Source organism: Microcaecilia unicolor, chromosome 4, assembly GCF_901765095.1.
Source record: "Microcaecilia unicolor chromosome 4, aMicUni1.1, whole genome shotgun sequence".
NCBI lineage: Eukaryota > Metazoa > Chordata > Amphibia > Gymnophiona > Siphonopidae > Microcaecilia > Microcaecilia unicolor.
The window spans coordinates 326,262,472-326,282,212 of NC_044034.1; positions in this window are offsets into that span (position 1 = coordinate 326,262,472).

Below are 19,741 nucleotides of genomic sequence, written 5' to 3' on the forward strand. Positions count from 1 at the left end.
TTATCTCTTGGGAGAAACACACCTAAAAATGGTTAAATCTGTGTTATAAGATTGCTTGAAGAATGGTGCAATGGATCCTTTCAACAACATACCTACCTAAGCACAAGCTTTCCAGTACCCCAATCTTCTCCCACATATCTTGTATGCATTATTTCACCCCCACCCCTCATAGGAGCAATATGGCACAGTCACAAGTGAAGCAAGAAGATATGACAGAAGGACCAGCACTTCACGAAGAGAGTCAGAACATGCAAACACAGTGAGGAAGTGGAGTCAACTTGTAGAACCAGTCTTTATTCCAACTAGTAGTAGCAACACAATTAAGATGACCTGACATGGCCATGTAATACAACTGCATTACATTGTGGTGTGGTTCTCTGCATCAACACTAGTTGAGTTTGATGAGATTAAATAGTATTATCAACCATCAGAGACAATTTATCCAAGTGCATCTGATTTGCGACACCCCTCTATTAACCAGCTGCTCATGTTATGAGACCCCAGTCATAGGCATCATTTCTGCTGAAACACAGCCGTGTTGGGTCAATTTAATTGTGTTTCTACTGCTGGTTGGAATAAAGATTGTCTGGTTCTACAAGTTGACTCCACCTACTCATTGTGTTTGCATGTACAGTCACAAGTGAATCTCAAAATAGGAAGCCAAGTGGGAGACATCCACAGGTTCAAAAGCAAAGCAGTATATTCATTCTAGTGTGGAGGTATAAGGTACATATGGCCTGATGCTCAAAACTTATTGGTCTTGTAAAGTTTTATTTAGACTGGTTTTAGCCAGTTCAGCGCACACATTATTGTTCGACTAATGCACAAAGGGTTTCGGCACTGTTTTTACTGTTTGCGGAAGCAGTGACCAAAAACATAATGCAAATGTATTAACACAAGCTCATTTGTATTAAAATGAGCATTCCGTGTGTTGCACAGACATTTCCAAGCAATGCACAGAAAGGGGCGTCTACCCATAACATTCAAAATTTTCCAGCAGGTCTAAAGGTGTAGTTGCACGAGGGCAACTTCTCGGTGGAGCAGTCTGCTAGCATTTTTTATCTGCATATGTGTGGAAAATGTGCCATGACCATGTATTGTGTGGGGGGAAATATGCCATGTACACATATTATAGGTGTGTGTTCTGTATGTAACAGTAGTGTAAAAAGGTGTCGTGGAGCAATAAACAACGAAACAGTCATCCATGAACGCAAATGATTTCAGTCTATGGTGCAGCAAAAAGGTTTGCATTACGGCAGGAGATGACCATACAGGCTGTCGAGATCGTTTTCTCTCGCTATAGAACTTTGCTGCAATAGAAGCCCGTTCGTTACAGTGCATGTATCTTGTGGTCTTATAAATACTTGCATCTTGCGTTTGTCTGCAACAACAATCTAATTAGGACAGACAAACAGGACAAACAAGAGATAAGGGAATATTAAAGTGAGGATGATAAAATAAGGGTTCTGAACAAGTGAATAAGGGTTAGGAGTTAAAAGCTGCATCAAAAAGGTAGGCTTTTAGCTTAGATTTGAAGACGGCCAGAGATGGAGCTTGACGTACCGGCTTAGGAAGTCGGTGCAGCAAGATAAAAGGAACAGAGTCTGGAGTTAGAGTGGAGGAGAAGGGTGCAGATAAGAGAGATTTACCCAGTGAACGAAGTTCCCGGGGAGGAATGTAGGGAGAGATGAGAGTGGAGAGGTACTGAGGAGCTGCAGAGTGAGTGCACTTATAGGTCAATAAGAGGAGTTTGAACTGTATGCGGAAACAGATAGGAAGCCAGTGAAGTGACTTGAGGAGAGGGCTAATATGAGCATAACGACACTGGCGGAATATTAGGCGTGCAGCAGAATTTTGAACAGATTGAAGAGGAGAGAGATGGCTTCGTGGGAGACCTGTGAGAAGCAAGTTGCAATAGTCTAAGCGAGAGGTGATAAGAGTGTGGATGAGGGTTCTGGTAGTGTGCTCAGAAAGGAAAGGGCGAATTTTGCTGATATTATAGAGAAAGAAACGACAGGTTTTAGCAGTCTGCTGAATATGTGCAGAGAAGGAGAGGGAGGAGTCGAAAATGACCCCAAGGTTATGAGCTGATGAGACAGGAAGGATGAGAGTTATCCACAGAAATAGAGAATGAGGGAGGAGGAGAGGTTGGTTTAGGGGGAAAGATGAGAAGCTCAGTCTTGGTCATGTTTAGTTTCAGATGGCGCTGAGACATCCAGGCAGCAATGTCAGACAGGCAGGCTGATACTTTGGCCTGGATTTTTATCCTTTTGCAGGCTGTCCAGCTGATGAAACTGTCTGAAGGCAAGATCTGCAGTGATGTCTCAGAATCTGGTGACCCTTAGATCTTAAATTATACAAGACGTCTAGGTTCTTAGACCTTGTTATGCGTTCATAACTTGGAAGCTGGATTTAGAAATGAACCACGTTTTCTCTTACAAATAGGAATTTTATAGCTGTTGGCTTTGGGATTTTTTTTGAAATAGCCTTGGGGTATAAATTTCACACTCATAACCCAAAAACACACTTAGTAGGTGTGGAGGGGAGGAAAAGATCATAGCTCTTTGAGCAGGGACTGTCTTTCTTCTATGTTCGTGCAGCGCTGCGTATGCCTTGTAGCACTATAGAAATGCTAAATAGTAGTAGTAGTAGTAGGGTAGGAAATAGAACTGAACTTCAGAAAATGTTATATACACCTGCTACTTTCCTCTCCATCCTAAACATGCCCTGGGGAATGCCTTCTTGCAGTCCAGATAAAAATACATGTGCTGTGCAAGCCAATGTACACTTTTAACCCTGTAGAGGAAAGTAAGCTGGGTAAATAGCTTTAAAACCTGCGTTCCCCACTCTTAATTCTTTCACAACGTCATCACTCAAACAGAACTGGGCACAAAGGCAAACTTGGATGTGTCTGAGAGGAAACCTAAGGAATTACTGGGCAGAATGGGGTTAGTATTAAGACACATTCATTTAGAAATCTTTGGATTCAGATCGTCTAATGCTTGGAGGCCAGTATTGATTCTATAATCATCATTCAATTGTTTGTCAAAGCCTGGTAAAATCAAGCACTGAGTTTCTAGGCTGAAAACAATGGCATCTATGTTGAGTATAAATGATTATCCACCTTCCAGACAATAAAGTGACTGAAAAATATATAAAGGAACAATGGAGCTATGTTTAGTGAATTAATCTCTCTTTGGTAAAAGCAAACTCAGTGCCTGATTTACTGAGGCTTTTCACCCTTCCTGTGTCTGTGGGCGGAAGAAGCTAAATAAATCAGGCCCTAAGTGGATTATGTGATCTTTGATTGCCAACAAAATTAAATTCTTTAACTTGTAAGTTTTTTGAATAGACTTCCTGGCACTGGCAGTATAGTGGCAAGCTGCAATACAGGAAGATACAGGAAAGGACTGACTTAGCAGGGCAGACATATTCCAGCACTCATCCAATCCCTGTTTAACGGGTGAAGGAGGAATTTTTCAGTTCTCATAAATCGGGGGGGGGGGGGGGGGGTTAGTTTTTATTCCACTCTCTTCCAGAACTACTAAATAAAAGAGCGGGGAGAGGAGGGGACTTTTTGTTGCTGTGCCATTCAAATCAAAAGGTTACAGATGTGTTTCATTATGGAATTGGCAGGCTGGTTTGGAAGGTAGTGAGAATTCTTGGGAGAAGGAATGAGTGAGGTGGGAAGTAAATAGGCCCTGGCCAGCACTGAACTAAACTGCTCTATGGTCTCCATCTGGCTTAGATTAACCACTGGATTCTATATCGGTTGCCTAAATTAGGGCACGGATCCCAGATCTGCACACAACCTAATCTGTTAATAATGATCCGTTATCAATCAATAATTGGTGTTAATTGGCGCTCATTTGGGTTTATGCGAGGATCTGCCCCATGCCCTATTCTATAAAATGCATGTCTAAATTTTATGACGCACAACTCAAAAGAAGGCGTAGCCATGGAGACGCCATGTTATAGATTAGGGTTATTTAAGTGCTCAGCTACCATTAATTGCATGCCAGCATTTACACCAGTTTTCAGTAGACATAAGTGCCGTGCCCAAAGTTAGGTGCAAGATCCGTGACAGGGCCTCTTTTACTAGGCTGCACTAGCAATTCCCGGTGCGAGAAAATAGAGGAAGCCCATTCAGCTCCTATGGGCTTCCTCTCATTTGCCGCACGGGAATCGATAGCATGGCTTAGTAAAAGAAGCCCTACGTTATTATTCTGTAAAGGGCGTACCCTTCACAGTATACTAGTTTAGCACGGATCTACCCAGCGCCTAATTCTGGGTACCATTTATAGGATTCCCACCTAAGCGCATGATGTTGACACTAGCGTATTTCAGCCCAGTACAGAATCACTTGACTTTTATGGGAACCACAGGGATTCTGCCCCTTTCTTCCTTATCTACCTCCTTATTACCACATCCATCTCATTGCAAAAAAACTTCATAAAAGATTCGGCTCCCGAGTGGCTTCTGAAGCTCAGCTTTGATTTATTGGACCAGAATGCAGCATCGCTTGACACAGTGTATTGGGATTTCAGTAATATCACAAGTAAATCACAAAAGTGATGGCCAGTGATGTCAAGTTTACGCAGGGAAATGTCTTTACTCTGTAGGGGTGATGTAGTCATTATTTACTGAACAGGGGTTATATGTTTTAGAATCATATATCTAAATCTCATTCCTTGATGAGATGGGATATATGAAGCTTCAGCTATTCCCATTTTTCTGTAATCTGTTGTTCATTCTAACATCTCTTTCTTTCACAAATGACATAAAGCTTCCATCATTGCTTGAAGAACGGTATGTGACAAGACACAGCTTTTCATTAACCTACTGTCACCGCTTATCACTGATCTCCTGGGCACTGTACGAGTCAAGCCAATTGTTTCACTGTTGGTTGTTACAAACCTGGTCCAATCTTCCCAAAGGTGAAAAGGCTTCAAAACATGTCTGCCTGCCCTTTGTCTAGGAAAACAAGAGACACCAGGGATTTTTTTTCTTACCTTTCATTTTATAAAGCTGCCTCAGAAAAGTAGGAGGAAACTTGAAGGTCTATTGTCAAAGGAACTTGTACATTTAGCAGCCACTGCTGATGAGGTAACTTAATAAAGGGATTTTCGCTCATGAAGGCCTTTGTACTTGTGCAAAAGGGCTTTTAGAAAATGACCACAAGGATTACGAACATTAAAGTAGGCACAGTAACAAGAAGGCATATACTTTTAGGCAACCCATGTGTAGGCAAGTTCTGGAGTAGAGCAAGGATGATTTAAGTATGTGGTTTATTAAAGAAGCAGTTCTATAAATGGTGCTTAAACCTGTGTGTGTGTGCTAATAATCAATTATCAACTGTATTTGGCATTAATTGAAATTTACACATGCATTTTTAGTCATAGGAATCCACGCATAAATTTTACACGCAACTTCAAAAGGGGGCGTGGTCAATTTATATACGATGCTATAGAATAAGGGGGATTCACGCCTAATTTAGACATGAAAATTTACACCAGGGTTAGCTGGGTGTAAATTCTTGTGTCTAAAGTTAAGTGCCAATCCCAATGCTAAGCATATTGTGTAAATGGCACCCAACTTTCAGTGCCGTGTATAGAATATTAGTTAATGCAGGGGGGTTTTCAGTGCTGATTTAACAGAGCTGTTTATAGAATTTGGTCCTTTTTATGCTAATATCTATGTCTGCTTCCAAACAAGTGTAAAGAATATTAAAAAAACAAATGGAAGGCCCTCAGTTGTGGAACACTTTACCTACTGAACTTTGTTTTGTATAGAACATTACCCTGTTTAAGAAAGACTCAAAAACCATGGGGCTAGATGCATCAACCAAACGTTAAAAAATCTAAATCGTAAAAGTGCTTAACGAATTTGAAACAATGAAGAATGCACAAAAAAAACAGCTCAGAAATGTTCGGTGCGGTATTGAAAAGTACAATGTATCAAGCGTACGTTATCCCCGTCCTTAATTTGCTCCTTAAGCATGCGCAGAGCAGCCACAAACGTATTAAACCTATTAAACCTACGTAGGTTGCTTATGTCAGACTGGGGCGTGCGAGGGGGGGATCCCGACCTTCAAGCCTTTTAGCTGTCTGATCTAGCAGAAGAGTGTAGTTGAAGATAACTCTAAAAAGAACGACCGACCCTCGTAAATCCCCTTTTGTAACAAAAGACCTCTTTGCAGTTTGTTTACAGTACTGGGAAAATTGGCTTTAGAGTATTAATTTTCAAAGCTGTTGGAGCTATAGAAATGCTAAGTAGAAGTAGTAGTAGTAGTAATAGAAGGGGAGAGACAGGATTTTTAAGCTGCAGGGAGAAGCAGTATGTTTTGTTTTGTAATGATGCAGGGGAAAGCGGAGAGCCAAGTGTTTGTGTTTGTATCTCACTTTTCTTTTTAAACATGCTGGCTTGGATTTTTATGGTGCAGGGGGCCTTAACGACAGGTCTGAGCACACGTAAAATTTCTGACGGTAAATGATTCATTGCAATCATTGGTATGGTTAGTGCATTCCGAATTGTCCACATTTCAATGGTAGTTTCTCCTTTGCATTCCGTTTTCGTTAGCTGCTTGCTTCGTAGGAAAAAGGCCTTTAATGCATGCAACGGTTAGGAATTTCCTTCCTTAAAGGGTTGTTAGAGGGTCGTTAAGGTTTAGTGCATCTAGCCCATGTTTGTTCAAGTTTATGGATTGTTAGACTAACCATGTACTCTTGTTTTGCTGCAATGCATGATTCTGTACGAGTTTTGTGAAAATGTATGATTTTGTTTTAGAGATGTATTTGTTTGGTTGTTCATTTGTATTGGTATATTTTATTTTGTATGTTTTGTTGTTCCCCGCTTAGAATGTTTCAGATATAGCGAGTAAGAAATAAAGTATTATTATTATTATTATTATTATTATTATTATTATTATTATTATTATTATTATTATTATTATTAAGTGACCAGAGCTTCAATCTAGCTGCAATTTCTAGCAGTTTATTCCCAGTATTTTATAAAGACAGATAGGTTACAAATAAGCTCCTGCATGGCCTGTTATAAAATATCCTCCCAAATGTGTTAAGTTCCTTATTCATTGATTTCCAGTGGTACTATATGTGTAGTGCTGATGAAAATCCCTCTAAAGGCTATATATATCTCAACAGTGCTGAGGAGGAGTCAGGGCGGAGTAAGGGATTTTTGCCCAACTATGGGGCCCTTTTACTAAGGCACGTAGGAGCCTACACACGTCCAACATGTGCCAAGTTAGAACTACCATCCGGCTCCTGTGTGCCCTGGGCGGTAATTCCAATTTTGATGCACGCCCGAAGCACGCAGTAGAAAATATTTTCTATTTTCTACCGTGTGGCGCTCACCTGGTGGTAATCGGCAGTGTACATGCGCTGGCCGCTTACCGCCCAGTTAGCGAATGAGACCTTACTGCTAAGTCAATGGATGGCGGTAAGGTCTCAGCCCCAAAATGGACGTGCTCTGGTTTTAATTTTACCACATGTCCATTTTCAGCCACAAAAAAAGCCTTTTTTCCAGACACGCTGAAAAATTGACCTGCGCGCGTCCAAAACACATACCTACACTAGCGCAGGCCACTTTTAGGTGCATTTTAGTAAAAGGGCCCCTAAATGTATAGTGGCAGTAGTCAAAACATTATGGGCTGGATTCAATAAATGGTGCTCAAAATTCACCACTGGAAAAAATCGACACTGAACTGTATTCTATAATCGGCTTTCTGGGATTGTTGCCCTTTATAAAGTAGTGCGTAGCACCGGGTTCCATGCACAACTTTGGGCACAAGGAATTATACCAATCGAGAAAACAGTTGTAAATCCAAGCACACAAGTTGGGCGCAGATATGCACTATTCTATAACACTGCACATGTTTTAAGGTAACGCCCCTGACCTGCCCATGTCCCTCCCATAACCACGCCTCCTTTGCAAATCTGCATGGAAACACTAAAAGTGGGTGCCTCCTTTTAGGTGCCCTGATGCCACATGGTCTATACTGGTATCCCGGAGCCCAGATTCTGGTATTTAATACTAGTGGAACCCAGATTTCATCAGCCATAGACCTGACATAATTATGGCAAGGGTATGCCTAACGTCTAGTATTCTGTAAGCAGCATGCATAAGTGGCAGTACCACCTATGCTTGCTGTTCCCTCTAAGCTGAGCGGGAGTCCTCCAACCACATTGCTACCTGTAGGGGGTGATGCTTCAATATTGTGTTTTCAATTAATAGGGACAGGCAGGTTACCTGGAGTCCTGCAGAGCTTGCCTGCCCCTCACTATTGGAAATGTGACAGTGAAACAGTACCACCCACTGGTAGGACTGTGGGAGGAGAACCCTGCTTAGCTTAGAGCAAGGGTTCTCAAACCAGTCCTCAGGACAAACCTAACCAGTCAGGTTTTCAGGATACCCACAATGAATATGCATGAGATAGATTTGCATACAGTGGAGGTGGTGCATGCAAATTTATGTCATGCATATTCATTATGGATATCCTGAAAACCTGACTGGCTAAGTGTGTCCCAAGGACAGGGTTGAGAACCCCTGGCTTAGAAGAAACAGTGCTTATGCTCTTGTCCTGTGTTGCATCCATGTGAACACCCCCCTGGCATTTATGCCTCATGCCCTTATAGAATAGCACTTAGTTATCCCCTAGATTCTATACATGGTGCTCAAAACTGTATGTGCAAATTTGGGGGATCTGCACCTAATTTACGTGCAAGGATTTATACCAGGTTTCAGTTGGTGTAAATCCTCACACCGAAAGTTGGGCGTGGATCCTGGTGCTATGTGTTATTCTATAAATGCTGCCCAACTGGGAGTGCTGTTTATAGAATAGCACTCATTTTTTTCAGTGCCCAAATTTGGTGTCATTTACAGAATCTAGTCCACTCTCCAGCTTATTTTTGAAAGAGATCGCCGGCCATCTTCCGACACAAATCGGGAGATGGCCGACGATCTCCTGAACCCGGCCAAATCGGTATAATCGAAAGCCGATTTTGGCCGGTGCCAACTGCTTTCCGTCGCAGAGCCAGCCAAACTTCAAGGGGGCATGTCGGTAGGGTAGCGAAGGCGGGGCGGTGGCATGGTCAGGAGATGGCCGGCTTCACCCGATAATGGAAAAAAGAAAGCCGGCCCTGACAAGCATTTCGCCGGCTTCACTTGGTGTCTTTTTTTTTCAGGACCAAGCTTCAAAATGGTGCCCCAAATGACCACCGGATGGAATCGAGGATCACCTCCCCTTACTCCCCCAGTGGTCACCAACCCTCTCCCACCCAAAAAAAATTAAAAAAAAAACTTTTTTGCCAGCCTCTATGCCAGCCTGAAATGTCGTACCCAGCTCCCTGACAGCAGTATGCAGGTCCCTGGAGCAGTTTTTTGTGGGTGCAGTGCACTTCAGGCAGGTGGACCCAGGCCCACCCCCCCTACATGTTACACGTGCTGGTAAATGGGAGCCCTCCAACCCCCCCCCAAAACCCACTGTACCCACATATAGGTGCCCCCCTTAACCCATAAGGGCTATGGTAATGGTGTAGAGTATGGTGGGTAGTGGGATTTGGGGGGCTCAGCACACAAGGTAAGGGAGGTATGCACCTGGGAGCAATTTTTGAAGTCCAATGCAGTGCCCGCCAGGGTGCCCGGTTGGTGTCCTGGCATGTCAGGGGGAACCCGTGCACTACAAATGCTGGCCCCTCCCACAACCAAATGCCTTGGATTTGGCCAGGTTTGAGATGGCCGGCCTCAGTTTCCATTATCGGTGAAAACTGATGCCGGCCATCTCTGACATTTGGCCGGCCCCAACCGTATTATCGAAAAGAAAGATGGCCGGTTTCTTTTTCGATAATATGGTGTGGCACCAGCCATATAGATGGCCGGTGCCGTTTGATTATGCCCCTCGGCACGTGTGCCTGTGAAAGTACAAGCATGGGATTTGATATCCTGCCTTTCTGAAGTTACAATCGAAAAGGTTTACCTATTATATACAGGTATTTCTTTTGAACCTGGGGCAATGGAGGGTTAAGAGACTTGCCAGGGGTAACAAAGAGCTACAGTGGGAATCAAACCCAGATCCCCAGGTTGTAAGGCCACTGCACTAACCATTAGGCCACTCCTCCACTCTGCTTCTGTACATTCACATGCAGAACTGGTGCGTACATGTGGGGCACCCGGTTACAGAATTGACCTACATCTGTATGGTATAGTTAAATAATTTAATTAGGCCAGCTAAAGCCTGTCCTAAATTAATCTGCTCAATAATATGTATTGTAGCTGAATATCACTGCTGTGTGTATAGCTGCCTGTGGTCAGCAATCTCTAAGTATATTCAGTGATGCTGACTATTCATGGATATTCAAAGCCACTATGTTTGTTTTTTTAAGTCATGGCCAGTGATTAAAAAAAAGAAGAAGCATTGTTGCCATGCACTAACTGTTTAGAATGGGATTAGCACATGGACCAGCTCACGTGCAAAGTTTTAAACATGGCCACATGCTAATGGCAACACTAGCTCATGGCCATTAATGCAGAAAATGGGTCATTTTCCGTCTGCGGTAAAAATGGCCTTAGTGCATGGGAAAGACTGGTATAAGGGCTCGTTAAGGCCACTTTTTACCGCAGCTTTGTAAAAGAGCCCCTTAATATACATAAACATACCAAATCTCTTAATAAAAAGAGGTCAACGTACATTGTCAATTTTGCATGAACTAAATTTTTTGCATGCATATTCCCAGCCTTTATATGAAGTGGGCCAATATTGCATTAGTGCTGTATGTCCTTTAGGGCCTAGGGATCTATAACAAGAACCCCTTTTTTTAATGGATATGTCTGCTTTTGACTTTTTGCTGCCCAATTTATTGTGATGTGTTTAGAGATGAAAGGCTCCAAGGTGAGACTTGCTGGCCCCTGGTGACTGCTTTCCAGGTGGACAAGGTCATTCCTGCACACACAGGGGATTGTAATTCTCTTTTTCTTAGGGAAATCAAAACTAAAAATGCCAGAATTTACTGTTTTGCTTTATTTCTATTTGTTACCCAATTGGGCTCAATGGTACTTTGAATTCTGGCAACCCTTTCCCCTCCCCCCTCTCCCTCCACCGCAACCCCTGGAGGCAGTATGCAGATGTGCAGTGAGGGAAGAATGCACTGTATGGGTAGGGGCTCAGCAGAAGTTGATGTCAGACTTGGATTATTTCCTGAAGTCACTGGAAGAAGATCTCTTGTGTGCAGGAGTGCATCGAGGTATTGCTGTAAGTACTACTTCTCCGAGCTGTGGTTACAGGCAGGAGCGGGATCAAGAATGTACACCACCAGGCTGCTTAGGGGAGCACCCCTTGGCTAGGAAAGAGCTCTAGTCCACCCCTGCGGTTACTGAGGCGGGAGAATCAGCATCACATACTAGATTGTTGGCGTCTAACACAATAACGGAGAAGAGTAAAGTCTACAGAATGTACGAGAGGCCAAAAAAGGAGCAGTCGTGGCCAAAAACGGAGACAAAGTCACAGGTTCAATAGCAATCTTTTATTGGACATGGCTGCGTGTGTATATATATGTACATATAAATATATGTTAACACAGTTTTATGTTTTATTAGGACATCAGACACAGTCATATTGCTGAAACGCGGCCGTGTCAGGTCAGCCAATAAAGGACTGCTATTTGGTCTGTGGCTTTGTCTGCGTTGTTGGCCATCTCCGCTCCTTTTTTGGCTTCTTGTTGGTCTCTAAGCCATCAGTCCTTCTCCATGTCCAGCATCTCCCTTCTGTGTCAAAATCCCCCTCCCCATGTCCAGCATTGTTCCTCTGTGCACCTATTTGACCTTCACGCATAGGTGAGCTGTTATAAAATTACCCTCCACATGTATGGCCTATGGTTTCCAGACAATGCTAAGACATTTCTGTGTAAAAGACAGTGAGTGCAGCTGGCACAGTACCACTGACAGGACAATATTCTCAAGGTGCTCACAAGGGGAAGCCTGTGCTGTTCCCAAAGATCCCTACAGCTATTCTTAAGGTTTGCTATTGGAAAGCACATGGCTCCTTGTGCTATGGGAATGATCCGTAGCAGTAGACACTTCAATAGTCCTTATGGGAGAAGAAATTAATAGGAACATGCTACCAGAGGGGATGTCAGCGTAATTGAAACGATTAAATGAACTGATGCTTAATTTTATAAATAATTCATGCCCTTATTATGAGGGTGGAAGTGGGTGCTGACAAGAAAAGCTGGTCCTTTTTTAAATGCCATCAAGCCCTGGGAGGAGGGAGGGCAAAGACAGTGTTTTCTAAATTATTATGTGCCCCCCCCCCCTCCCCAAACCACAGTTTTATTTTTATTAGATAAATAGTTGAATGTGGTGTTTGTGATTATTTCTTAAACTGGAAACCAGTGAAAGAGTGCAATGTTACACAGAGTGAGCTGTAATTATAATATTCAAGAACCTCTGATACTGAAGAGGAATGTTAGCAGTAAAGGAGGGCTAATTTACGGAATACCAGCAGCGGGATCCACATACAGGTCTGAAGGATGAGACTGTTTCTCAAAAATCTGCTTGTAAGATCAGTATAAGAGTTCACGGTCCATGCTACCACCTTCCTTTTGCTAAGGTAGATACAGGGCATCCTATGGCGTACATAAGTACATAAGTAATGCCACACTGGGAAAAGACCAAGGGTCCATCGAGCCCAGCATCTTGTCCACGACAGTGGCCAATCCAGGCCAAGGACACCTGGCAAGCTTCCCAAACGTACAAACATTCTATACATGTTATTCCTGGGATTTTGGATTTTTCCAAGTCCGTTTAGTAGCGGTTTATGGACTTGTCCTTTAGGAAACCGTCCAACCCCTTTTTAAATTCTGCTAAGCTAACCGCCTTCACCACATTTTCCGGCGTACCACAGAAATATTGCATTGGCAGAGCTATGTGTGACACCTCAGTACTGGAATAGCAGAGGATGCTGGCAGGAAGGAGTGAGGTGCACTGGCAGCTATATAGTTTCTAGACCGTGGTAGGCTGGCAGAACTGAGTTGCCTGAACGTGGTATAGGAAGGGGAGATGCAGGCTAAGCTGAGGAGAGTAAGGTGAGTGTGTTAAAAGGAAGGTTACCCTACCTGTGCCTGCAGCCTGTCTGTTTTCAGCACCTCTTATAGCAGCATTCAGTGTTTTTATAACCCCAGTGCCATGCTCTATTTAACACAACAGTGTTTAAGTTTTAGTAAGATAAAGTTGCCTTTTATTCTTTCCAACTCAATGCAGTGGCGTAGCAAGGGGGGGCGGTGCTCCCTGCCAGTTCCCCCCCCCGGGTGCAGCACAATGACACCCCCCCTCGGCGCATCAGCACCCCCCCCCCCCGACCAGTGCCTACCCTCCTCAGCTCCCTCCGGCTCCAACCAGCTCCCGCACCCTACCTTTAAAGAAATTTCCGAAACCGTGGAGAGGCGAGGCGCAGCGCCTCGCGCCTGCATGTAAAAGAAGCGTGGATCCTCATCGGGCCTTCCCTCACGCTGTCTGTCCCGCCCTCCGCTGACGCAACTTCCTATTTCCGCAAGGGCGGGACAGACAGCGTGAGGGAAGGCCCGATGAGGATCCACGTTTCTTTTACATGCAGGCGCGAGGCGCTGAGCCTTGCCTCTCCACGGCTTCCGAAATTTCTTTAAAGGTAGGGTGAGGGAGCTGGTTGGAGCCGGAGGGAGCTGAGGAGGGTAGGCACTGGTTGGGGGGGGGGTGTTGATGCACCGAGGGGGGGTGTCATCGTGCTGCACCCGGGGGGGGGGGGTGCAACGGCGAACCGCCCCGGGTGGCAGCCCTCCTTGCTATGCCACTGACTCAATGGAATTTTGGAAAGAAAAGGCACACAAGAGCTCAAAAATCTGTCACCGGGGAGCAAAGTAACTCTGAAAACACAACAGAATGTGACCAAATTTGGTATGGGGGAAAAACTGAATTTTTTAATCACCATCTACTATTGTAATCTTCTGGCCTGATATTTTAAATGATTTAAAGGGCCAGGAGAGGTTCGTGGCCATTTCAGTGTAGAGAGCTGCACGGCTTCCGTCCCCGCGGGAATCCCGCGGAACCCGCGGGATTCCCGCGGGGATGGAGGCAGTTCCTGCGGGGTTCCCGCGGGGATGGAAGCAGTTCTGCGGGGTTCCCGCGGGGACGGAGGCAGTTCCTGCGGGGTTCCCGCGGGGATGGAACCAGTTCTGTGGGCTTCTCGTGGAAGTGTAAGCTGCACCTGCACCAGCCTCTCATCTACCGAATGCCAATTTATTTGAGTGCTGTCTCTTCCTCCTCTTCTTCCTTGCTTTAACAGCATAAATGTGGAAAGTCTTCCATTAAGGAGGTGGTAGAGTCACAAATGATGACGGAATTCAAAAAGGCGTGGGATGAACACAGAGGATCTCTAATTAGAAAATGGAAGTTATATAAAAGCTAACCTTAAATGGCTGCATGTGTGTGGATATGTCAAGTGACACTTAGATGGCGACTCTGGCTGTGATGAACTAGAGCTGATACCTGGCAGACTTGTATGGTCTGTGTCTCATACATGGCAATCTGGTGTAGGATGGGCTGGAAAGGGCTTAGACAGCAACTTCAGTGGCTGGAACATAAGGACAGTGCTGGACAGACTTTTACAGTCTGTGTCCCACAAATGAGAACATGAATAGGCTGGAGTGGGCTTCGATGGCAACTCCAGCAGTTGGAACATAAGGATGGGGCCAGATAGACTCCTGTGGTCTTTGTTCCAGAAACACGAAAGAAAGACCATAATCAAGTATATAATATCACACTCGTTGATTTAATGATGAATTGATCATGAGTGTGACTATTGGGCAGAGTGGATGGACCGTTCAGGTCTATTTGCTGTCACTTACTATGTTACTGTTAATCCTCTTTGCTCCCAGGCTGGTGCACAGACCTCAGCTCTGACACAGGCACGAGAATCAGATGTCACCTGACCTATTGGCGCGTGCATGTGGCGTGAATGGACTCATCCTCAGCACACACTGCCAGTGAATCAGAGACAAATCTTACATGTGCGCACCAGAGTGTTCCAAGTTCCAACTTCTATTCCTTCCTTGCCTACAGTGCTGTGGCTCAAATCCAGAAAGGGAGCTGACTGGAACTTTCTTTTATGTACTATTAAATTCTTACGGGGATGGGTTAAATTCTTGCGGGGATGGGTGGGGACGGGTTGGAATGGTTTTAATTTTTGCGGGGATGGGTGGGGACGGGTAAGATTCCAGTGGGGATGGGTGGGGACGGGTAAGATTCCAGCAGGGACGGGCGGGGATGGGTAGGATTTCTGTCCCCATGCAACTCTCTATTTCAGTGGCACTTAAATGGAAAGCGCTGCTGACAATGTCCGATTAGCACCCAAGCCAAAACCAGCTAAGGCCCAATATTCAGCACTTAACCAGCCAAGGCAACCGTATAAATAGGACTGCATAAAAGTCAGCGCTGTCTTTATGTGGTTCACCGTAGCCAAATACCACTTTTAAACGGCTATGTTTTTGCCACCCCCGTATACCCAGACATTCAATGTTCCCAGCATTGAATTTCCAGGAATAATTACAGCGGTTAGTAAAACTGAGGCTCTTAGTGATGTACAAGCTTGGGATACCTTGCACTGAAAACTAGGGGCGTAGCTAGGTGGGGCTATGGGGGCCTGGGCCCCCACAGATTTAGTCCGGGCCCCTGGTTTTGCTAGCGGGGGTACCCAAACCCCAGTAGACAAAACCTTCTTCAGTGCTGGTCTCTGGCGCGCTGCGTTCACAGATCTATGCTTTCTTGAGTCCTGATGTCCTGCACATTCCTTTAAGTGAAACTGAGCATGCTGTGTACAGCAGCTGTACGTGTGTTATGTGCTAATCTATGAGATAGCACTATAAATTATGTGCATTGCACAGCACACTTAGGAAGCCCTTTTACTAAGCCGCGTAAGCGTCTACGCACGCCCAACATGTGCCAAAATGGAGTTATCGCCCAACTACCACGTGGCTCTTGCAGAAATTTCATTTTTGGCGTGCGTCCGAAAAATAATTTTTATTTTCTGGCACTTGTCCGCTACGCGCACCAAGTGGCATTTGACGTGCATTGGTCATTACCGCCCAGTTACCGCGTGAAACTTTACTGCTAGGTCAATGGCTGGCAGTAAGGTCTCAGACCCAAAATGGACGGGTGCCAATTTTGATTTTGCCGCACGCCCAATTTCAGGAACAATTTTGAAAAGGCATATTTTGCAGGCGTGCTGAAACATGGATCTGTGCGTACACAAAACATGTGCCTACACTATTGCAGGCCATTTTTCAGTGTACCATAGTAAAAGGACCCTTTAGGCTCAATCATTTATGCCTGCCGTTAACCTGGTGTAAATGGTTGTGCCAAAATTTATACACGCCAATGCCGGTTTATGCTAGTATTCTATAATTTTAGAACAGGCACTCCCTGTGCAGCATTGAGGCATCTAAACGGAGGTGCCCTATTATAGAATTGCCCCCTCCTCCTCTAGTGACTGACCTGTGTAGTGTGCTACTGCTTGCTCTGTGTATGGACCTCTAATGGTGGAGGCACTGTGCCTGTTGCCTTGGTGACATGGCACCCTGTGGTTAAATAGTAAAATGCATCCCTTGAAATTTGTTGACAGTGACATCTAATGGTTAGCTATATTATCACACTTTATTATTCTTTTCATACCAACAAAATTTTTAGGAACTGCTTCATTCAAACCGCCCCTTTCCTTCTACACACACACGCACCTACCCATGCATTGGAAAGAATTTTATAAGCCATGCTCCACATGCTTTTTCTCTTTTTTTTTTTGTGGTGAAAAGGCATGTGGAAGGAGTAGGCCAGAACCAATGAACTAAGTAGTTCTTCTATTTCCTGTTCAGTCCAAATCCACTTGGCCTATGGCTACCTTGTACTTGTATGTTTTTAGAAAGACAGATTATTTTTTTTTCATATCTTTCAGAGCATTCGTTGCATCCTCTCACCCCTTCACAACCAAAAGTTTCCTTACAAATAGCTGTTTTTTAAAAAATTACCTTTAATTTTGTTTTATTTTCCTCTAGACAGCATCTACTTTATTTTTTTACTTGTCTTGCAACTTATTTTTCTTTAATATGTCTTTTAAATTTTTCATTATATTACAATCCCAGGGCAGAGCAAAGGTTAGCTTTTTGGAAAATGCAGACTACTGAATTTCAGTCATCATAGGAAAAGTACAAAGTATTGATCCACTATCACTGGCAAAGCAGAGCTTCCAAATTAGCTTTTTAGAGCAACAATATTTATAAAAACAGGGACCAAATAACTAAGCTATCTTAATCTCTGTCCTATGAGATGCAGAATGGGAGAAAAACAACTGGGGGGGGGGGGGGGGGGGAGAGACTGTATAGAGTCCAAAGACACAAAGGGGCACTTTTATCAAGCTCTTGTAAAAAGGGCCCCTGTGCTAGCAGCTGAGGTCCCTTTTACTGCAGAGGGCAAAAAGGCCGAAAAAAGAAATGGCTGTATGGTATTTTCGCTCTTGCCGCATGGCTATTTCAGAGAGAGCACTTACTGCCACCCATTGAGAGAGTGATAAGGGTTCCCTCGCTACCCCGCCGGTAAAAGTATGGAAATAAATTTCTGTAGCACCGGAAATGGCATGTGCTGGGGTGGAATTACCGCTAGGCTGCGGTGGTAGTTCCAGATGGCTGCGTAGCAAGCCTATTGCCACGTACCAACCCTTTAGTAAAAGGCCCCAAAGACTGTGGCAGAGTGAGAATTAAAATGGCAGCACAGGAAGGAAAGTGACTTGGCTAGAGCTGGCATTAGAACCCAATCATCCCCTACCTCCTGATCTAATCACCAGTGAATTCATGCCATGCATCATCTGCTCCAAGAAACCCATGGTTTGATGTTGTTGACTATAGTGTAGTTAGTGTATGGCTCCAATGGGAAATCTACTAAAGTTGTATGCCTCGGGGGACAGTCATACCCAGTAAATCAAATTAGAAGAGTATTGCATCTGTACGAATCTCAATCGTGATTCAGACCACACCATAGTACAGAAACTGTATTAGTCACTCACCTGGCTAAATTCAAAGAAGAAATTGCTCCAGTTAATAACATCCTGCTACTCCAATTCAACATGTCAAGCGCATTCAATGTGGTAGACCACCACACACTACTAAGAATACTCGATAAAATAGGGATAGGAGGGAATGTATTTAAATGGATCAAAGAATTCCTAATCAAAGATCATATCAAGTAAAATCAAACTCAAATATTTCATCACCTTGGAAAACAGAATGCAGAGTACCACAGGGATCACCTCTCTCACCCATCCTTTTCAACCTAATGATGACCCCACTAGCACAGTCCCTATCCAATCAAGACCTTAACCCTTTTCTTTATGCAGACGATGTCACAATATATATACCTTTCAAAAAGAACCCATCTGAAATCACCACTGAAACAACGTAAAGCATGGACATCATGGATTCCTGGGCATCAGCATTTAAACTAAAACTCAACAAAGAAAAAACACACTGTCTTATTCTGTCATCCCAACACAGCTCAGAACACCCCACGACCATCAGTACTCTGGCTTCTACTCTCCCAATAGCAGACAACCTGAAAATCCTTGGCATTATCGTTGACCGCCACTTAACACTAGAGAATCAAGCCAAAGCCACTACCAAGAAAATGGTCTTCACAATGTGGAAACTCAAATGCATAAAACGATTATTTCCTAGGGACATATTCTGTAACATGATCCAAACAATGATAGTACCCCACGTCGATTACTGCAACGGAATATATGCAGAATGCAAAGATCAAATTTTAAGGAAACTACAAACCACTGAGAACATGACAGCCAGGCTAATCTATGGAAAAAACATGATTTGAAAGCGTGAAACCCCTCCTCAAAAAATTGCACTGGTTACCAATCAAAGAACAAATAACCTTCAAGATTTGTACGATGACTCATAGAATAATCAACAGCCTTGCCCCAAGCTTCATGACCGAACTGATCGACTTACTAATTAGGAACACATTTAAATCTGCAAGAACATACCTAAATCTTCATTTCTCAAGTTGTAAGGGTCTGAAATACAAGCCATGAGTGGGAAAGTGCGGGATACAAATGTAACAAAAAAAAAAAAAAAATCAACATAAGCCTCCTGTTTCTCTTACATCTGCACAGAACTATGAAACGCATTGCCAAAAGACCTGACTACCACAAACAATTACCTACACTTTTGTAAAAATTTGAAGACCCACCTTTTGAGAAAGTCATACACCACAGAATCAACGTAAATGCCAAAAGATTCGAAGCGCATCTTAATCAATGAAGAAACGGATGATAACCTCAAACCTTTCACTGACTGATTCCACGCCATACAAACCGCATGGGGCGAATCACAATAGCTCTAATTAATTTAATCTTACACTTTGTATTCGATTATTCCAGAGGCTGTAAACAACCTCTCTGGAACTATGTAATCCACGCTGAACCTACAAATAGGTGGGAAAATGTGGGATACAAATGTATTGAATAAATAAATTTCTTCAAAAATGTTGTTAAGCCACAAATCAATGTTTCTAAGCAACACACAATAAAGCATGGACATAAGTACATTACAAATACAAACTAAACATAATACATAAACGTAAATTATATAATAAAATTAAAACTATAGTGCACATCCAAATGTTCTTTCAAAAAGCATAGCCT